The sequence below is a fragment of the Ailuropoda melanoleuca genome, chromosome 7 (assembly GCF_002007445.2).
Source record: "Ailuropoda melanoleuca isolate Jingjing chromosome 7, ASM200744v2, whole genome shotgun sequence".
NCBI classification, from domain to species: Eukaryota; Metazoa; Chordata; class Mammalia; order Carnivora; family Ursidae; genus Ailuropoda; species Ailuropoda melanoleuca.
In genome coordinates, this window is record NC_048224.1 from 20,488,421 (window position 1) to 20,494,962 (window position 6,542).

The window sequence follows — 6,542 nt, forward strand, 5'->3', positions numbered from 1 at the left end:
CCCCCCCCCCCCCGCCCCCTACACAGAAGCTTAACTTCACCCTCCTTCCTCCCCTGATGTTCTGGCCACGACTTCCCTCTCATTCTTATCTCTCTCCCTCCAAGTCTTTCAGCAGCTTTGCTCTGTTCTCAGAGCCAATCCCCTGGGGAAAGAAATCAGTAAAATGCTAGATGGTGAGACCTCATCATCAGGTGAAAAGGACAGGGGAGGAAAAGAAGAGGGTGTGGTACTCTCTTCTTCACCACACTCCACCCCTAGAGTCGCGCACTCTAGTCCACTGCGGCTCAGGGGAGCACAGCGGGTCCCCTCGCTCACCTCGGAGCAGCCCGGCCCCAAAACCAACCACCCGGCACTCTCTGCAGAAAACTTCCCTTAAAGCAGGCAAGGGAGGAGGCTGAAATTAGAGATTAGTTCGAATACACATTACACGGAGCTCCACGAAACAAGGCTGAAAGGCACCTTTACATATGGACCTTACAGACCCGCACCCTCCATTCCATCCCACCTTGGGTGTTTGGCTGAGGAGGTACGGAGAACCACGGGCCGGGAGTGGAGAAAGAGGACATTACCTCCCGGGACTGCCCTCAGGGTGCGGGCCAGGATCGCATTCCCGAAGTGGCTCCGACTCTGGGCACAGCTTTACCGAGCTCAGCCCGGATTCGGACCCGCGTCCCCTGCAGCTCTGCGCTCAGCCAGGAGGCGCACCGGGACTCCGGCTCACATCCCCCGCCCTAGCCGAGCTCGCCTCCCCCTGCCGCGCCCGCTCCACCACCCCGCGGGCACGCTCACTCCCCGCGCTCGCCCCTCCGCCTCCCGGCGCCCCCACACCCACCCGCTTCGCGGCGCCCGCTGGGAGCCTCTAGCGGAGGCGAAGGGAACCGCAGCAGACCCGCGGCGCCCGGGGCTCCGACGCCCGCTGCACGAAGCCAGCCAGGCTGCAGCGTGGGCTTCGCGTGCCGGGCAATCCGCCGGCCGGATGCCGCCGCCCCCATGCCCACCTGCGCCAGGCTCACCTGCCACGCGTCCTAGCGGCGTTCGCGGATGCCCACAGTGCTCTATGGCAACGAGGGGAAGGGTCTGCGGTGCTAGCGAGGTAAAAAAAAAAAAAAAAAAAAAAATCTCGCCAGAAACACACACACGAATCTACGCTATAAATCAGCCCGGACAGACGACCCAGCTCGATACCTATTTCCAATAGGTTCCAAAAAGTGTTAGTTCAGGATATCAGAACACTCCCTTTGGTTGCTGCCTCCCACCTGGGCACCGTGGCACCGGCTACTCCCTGACTTGTCCTCTCCAAGCCATTCGCGCGGACTGAGCAATCTCGTGGTGACGCCCGGAGAGATCATCCTAACTTAGCTTAACCCCACACCCCAGCCCCAACATCTTTTTTAAGTTATTCTTCTCCCTGGCAGCGGTTTTAATGCCTCTTACCTTGAGACGCCGTTAATTCTCGTCCATGTCCTTAAAATCCAAAGCCAAGGATGCGTTACACACAAGTCCAAGCTTTTCCTTGACACCCCCTGCCTCAGCTCTGCCGGCTTTTCCTTCCAAGGGGATCAGGAGGTGATGGCGGTTTAAAAGCCCTCGCACTGGAGGTGTCTCTAAATGTTCATGCCCGTGCAAACGGAGACGGGGACAACCTTCCTGGCATCCGGAAGCTTCCCTGCCCCTCCTCGGTCAACTTGGCTTTCTATTTATTTTTTTTCTTTAAGCCTACAGGCCCATCACTGCCCGGCATGAGGCAGGGAAAAAGGTCCTATTCTCAGTTGTGGCCGCTCCTCTCTTCCTCTTGATAAAAACCCCTCCCCCTCCCCGCCCCAGAATTTGGAAAATCTTCTACCTTCTGCTCGGATTTAGGTAGGGACAAGGCTGAGAGGTCCTGGAAGAAGAGCCACTCCAAGGCACAGCTTCAGAAATCCATCTCCCTGGGCAGCCCTTGGCGAAGGTGTCTGCTCTGAGGAAACTTTGAGGGGAGGCAGTGGCAGCCGAGCAGGGCTGGGCGGGCGGCAAGTGGCCGGTGGCGAGCGCCAGGTGAGGAGGCTGCGAGGAGGCGGCTGCGAGGAGGAGGGACGCCAGGCAAGCGGCGGGCGGCTGGGTCCCGGCGGCCGGGCTCGGCGCGTGGGCTGCGCACACACACCCCCGCGCGCGCGCACAGCAACACGCGCACGCCCAGCCCCGCGCCGGCAGCCCCAGACCACTGGCGAGCGAGAAGTCCAGAGGTGCGAAGAGGGGCCCGGGCTCCCAGGATGCAGAAGACGGGAAGACTCAATCACTCCTCACTAGTTAGCAGATTGCTGCTGGCAGGCAGTTCCTCACTGCTAGCCCTCAAGTCCGTTCGGCCGCCTCTCGGGCCCCTGCCCTTCCTGGCATCTCGACCCCCTGCCTCTTTCCTGGAGGCCACTTACTCTCCGGGGACACTGCGTGGGGTCGCCCGACTAAAGATTAACCCAGTCCCCATCTCCACCCACCAGAGTCACCTCCGCCCCTTCTACGGTAGAGCTTTGAAGTGGCTGCAGCAGCAAGCTAGGGAGCTGAGGGGCTCCCCGAGGTCCTTCGAATAGAGGAGCCTATACATCTTTTCCTGGAATACACAATCCCTTCTCATCCCCCTTTTCCTGCCCGCTCCCTCACGTAACATTTCGCCCTGAAACTCAAGTAGGTTTTTTAAAAAGGAACTGCCTAGGGATTTGTGACGCCAAGCTTTTGGAACTGGGCCAATTTACTATTTACGCTTATATTGTAAACTGGACGGTAGCAGGTGAACTGCCGGAGAAAGGGGAGGGATTAGGAGTCTGGAGACTCAGCCCCTTTAGCAGCCATTTCCAAGGTTTTGTACCTTGAGTAGCTGTCCAGGTCTCTGTCTAGCTCCTGTCCCAACTTCTTCCTCTCCCATGAGAACCAGGAGGGAACCCTGGGTGCCGCCCAGCTGGATAGCCCCAAGCCGGAGAGACTCCTCTCTCAGAAGCGCCTCAGGCTCATTCACTCCTCCCGGCGAAGGAGACTCCTAGAGGGAGTTTGTCTTACCCGGACTGAGCTTCTGGAATTGCTCACCGAAAGTAAACTTTTACCCTCTGGTTTTTTAAACCACGGTTCGCCTTTGTGCACTAGAAGGTCGCTACACCGGAGGAGCGTAACTCTGCCTTCCCAAGGGCTGGCGAGGCTGAGAACTGCTGTGGGTTTTTTCATTCCGGGCTTCGAGAATCTCTGCAGCTTGGGACCTGCCGGAAGAAAAGAGAAAGTTGCGCAGCGTGAAGACCGTGCGAGGTTCTTTTGCTCCCGCGCCCGGCCGGTGGCTCAGCCAAGGAGTCCATTCAGATAGCTCTGTGGAACCAGGGCTCTTGACTGGCTCTGGGAGTCCAACTCAAGTTGAAAGGCGGCGGGCTTTGCTCGGAAGACCGTGCGTGAACGCTGAACGTGCAGTTGCGGAGCCGCAAAAGTGGAACAAGTGGATGATGCGGTACAAAAAAAAAATGAAATTTGTGTTGATAGGAGCCCTAGCAGCGCTACTCACAGCTCAGAAATCGATCCAGATTATTCAAAGGTGAGCCTTGCCGCGCCCACGATCTGTGGACCAATAGCTACCAATTTCAGGAATGAACCTGCTTTGGATTCGGTGTGAGCCGACTGGTGGAGGAAGCAGGCACCGAGAGGGATTGTCAGTTTTGGAGGGTGATGGATCGAGGCTGTCCCATGGAACCAGGGAACCGCCGGCAACACCCTCCCGCTAACTTGCGACTGTGCAAATACAGATCCACGCTTGGGGAATCTGAGCGCGTGGGTCCGATGCGCCGGCTTTTCTTCTGATGCAGTTAAGAGAAGAGCTTGAAGCTAAACCCGGGAGCCTGCATGAAGGAGAAGTGAATAATGAATTTGGTGGTGAGATACCAAAGGATAAAGAGGCATTTCATTTCTGCGTGAATTAGTTTGCCAGGAGCGACTTTTTAGGTTTAATATTTCAAGATATATCATGGACACCGACTTTTTGCAGAATTTCAAGCAGAGGTTTTTCCCAGTGTTTTTGAATCTGGTATAAATCTATAAATTGTTTGCTTTCAACAAGGTTTGATGCTTCTTTGAATTTTGAGTCTTATTCCTAATTAAGTAATAATTGACTGTTCCTGGTAACGAAGTGAAGTGGCAATAATAGTTACAATAAACTATTTCCAACAAAAGGCCATCTAATTTATGGTTTCTGTTTACATAAACCTATGGATTAATAATAAAATACTGTGGCTGACTATTCGATAAGAATTACAGGACTGTAATGCAGAGACTCACTTGGTGAAGGAAAATTCAGAATTCAGAGTTGACTTCTCTTCAAAAAGATGCTGGCTCGTAATTTCTTTTTCCTGGTTGGTGTTGATGTGCAGACCACTGTCAGCTACTCATGGCTCTCTTAATAAATAAATATAGACCATTCACACATTTAATACTTGAAAAGGTGTCGTATAGTTCTGGAAAATGTTGTGGAAAGTCATGTGCCAGCACAGAGAAGTCTTTTTCACTCACCTTGAGCCTTTGCTTTACAAGATGTGTAGGCAGCAGTGTAGTCACGGGGATTATATTCCTGACATTTAAGCACCTTCATTGAAGGAAAAAAGCCTGGGAATTTATAGACCCTCTTCAAGAAGCATTTACTTCTCAAAAAAATGCAGTTTCTTCAATGACTTGATTGTTGAAAACCAAAGTCACATTTGTTATTTGTTATTCAAAAATAAGGGAGTGCTGGGATATGATTCACTCTTCCTCTCCCACTTTTCACACTTTGCTTTTATGAGGAAAAATAGTTGACCATCAACAGAAGAAGCAAATCTCAGGGTCAGAGGATTCACTCCATTCCATATATCCTCTTCTTTTCTTTTTTTTTTTTTTTAAGATTTTATTTATTTATTTGACAGAAAGAGACAGCCAGCCAGAAAGGGAACATAGGCAGGGGGAGTGGGAGAGGAAGAAGCAGGCTCCCAGTGGAGGAGCCTGATGTGGGGCTCAATCCCAGAATGCTGGGATCACGCCCTGAGCCGAAGGCAGACACTTAACGACTGTGCCACCCAGGTGCCCCTCCATTCCCTATATCCTTAGATTAGTCTACTTACCAAGAAAAAATTATTGAGACTCAAAGGTACTCCAAGAGCCCTCCAAATCCCACCACCAAATTAAGATACTTAGTTGTTCTAGTGTTATGTATTTTCCTGTATTTTTTGACAAGTGAAAATTGAGTTTGATATATGATATCCCTTTCAGTGGAGACTTTCTTGAACCTTTTATTTCTTCAAGATAATTGCTGTGTAAAATGTATTTTCAGAACACTTTTCTTCCTAAGAGATAGCATTTAATCTACTGGTTTATTGCTTGTTATACATTAAAGTTACTCTTTTTTTACTGGCATGCCTTTCCCACTGTACTATGAGCTCTGGGAACAAGGATGGTGGTGTATACGTTGCTGTTCCCCAACATCTAGTACAGAATATATCACAGAATAGATGCATATAATAATGTTAGGGATGATCATGAAAGCTACCATTTACTAAGTAACTACTATATGATGTGATTTCTGTACATTTTCTCAGCTGACCCTCTGATCTAATTTGTATATCCTCACATTATGGGGAAATGATGCTTATGTAAATTTACTAAGATCACATTATGGGGAAATGATGCTTACTAAATTTACTAAGATCACAAAGCTATTTTCACAAATGAGTTGGGATTAGAATCTACATGTGTCTGACTCTGAAGCTTAAACTATTAACCACTTTACTCTATTCAAATAGCCAGGCACCACATTTTCAATTTCCAAAGTTAAATGGAATTTATATATATGTAATGCCAAATAAAGAATATGTCAAGTTTAGAATAAATACTTTAGCACTTATGCAATCTAATCAATATCAAGTTAAGTGTAGGAATGTTGAAAACAGTGTAGTTCTCATGTTCAAATATGATGCATTATTGCCAAGAGACTGCCAAATGCTGAGTTGTTAAGTTCTTTTGAAGGAAGGGGGATCGGGCCACCATGAATTTAAAGTTATAGAAAACTTTTCATTGTTTATTTCCATGTTGATATCCTTATGTTAAAAAAAGAAGGGAGTGCTGTTACAAAATTTCAGTTATACAAGATGAATAAGTTCTAGAGATCTGCAATATTATGCCTGTAGTTACTAATACTGTGTTGTACACTTACAAATTTGAGAGCAGCTCTCCTATTAAATGTTTTTACCCAATTAAAAAATAAAAATAAGAACCTGAGAACGCAGAGGATATTGAATATAGAATGACATAGGAACATGCTATGGAGATGTACTTGTCATTTCTGGAAGCTCACATTACAAAACATGTCTTAAGCCTTGTATCATTACAGTACAGATACAGTACATCCATCCCACAGGAGACTATGTTGCTATGGAAAAGAATAAGGAAGCTTCATACTGATATGGAAAAGCCTACATGATATTTTTAGGGGAAAATAACAAGGTTTAGTGAGAAAAAAACAGAAATTCATAAAAGTACTTAGGGTTGAGAAGTAAATGGGCAAATGGTGT

At 48.8% G+C, this 6,542-nt stretch overlaps 1 protein-coding gene across 1 annotated transcript in view; it reads right to left on the reverse strand.

Annotated features, from left to right (window-relative positions):
* The window catches only part of LINGO2 (leucine rich repeat and Ig domain containing 2), a 1,137,445-nt gene extending 1,135,662 nt beyond the window's left edge, over positions 1 to 1,783 (reverse strand). The window contains exon 1 of the mRNA XM_034663995.1: positions 1,435 to 1,783. The gene's annotated coding sequence lies outside the window, so the exon portion shown is untranslated. The remainder of the gene's footprint in view (positions 1 to 1,434) is intronic.
* Between the last annotated feature and the right edge of the window lie 4,759 nt (positions 1,784 to 6,542).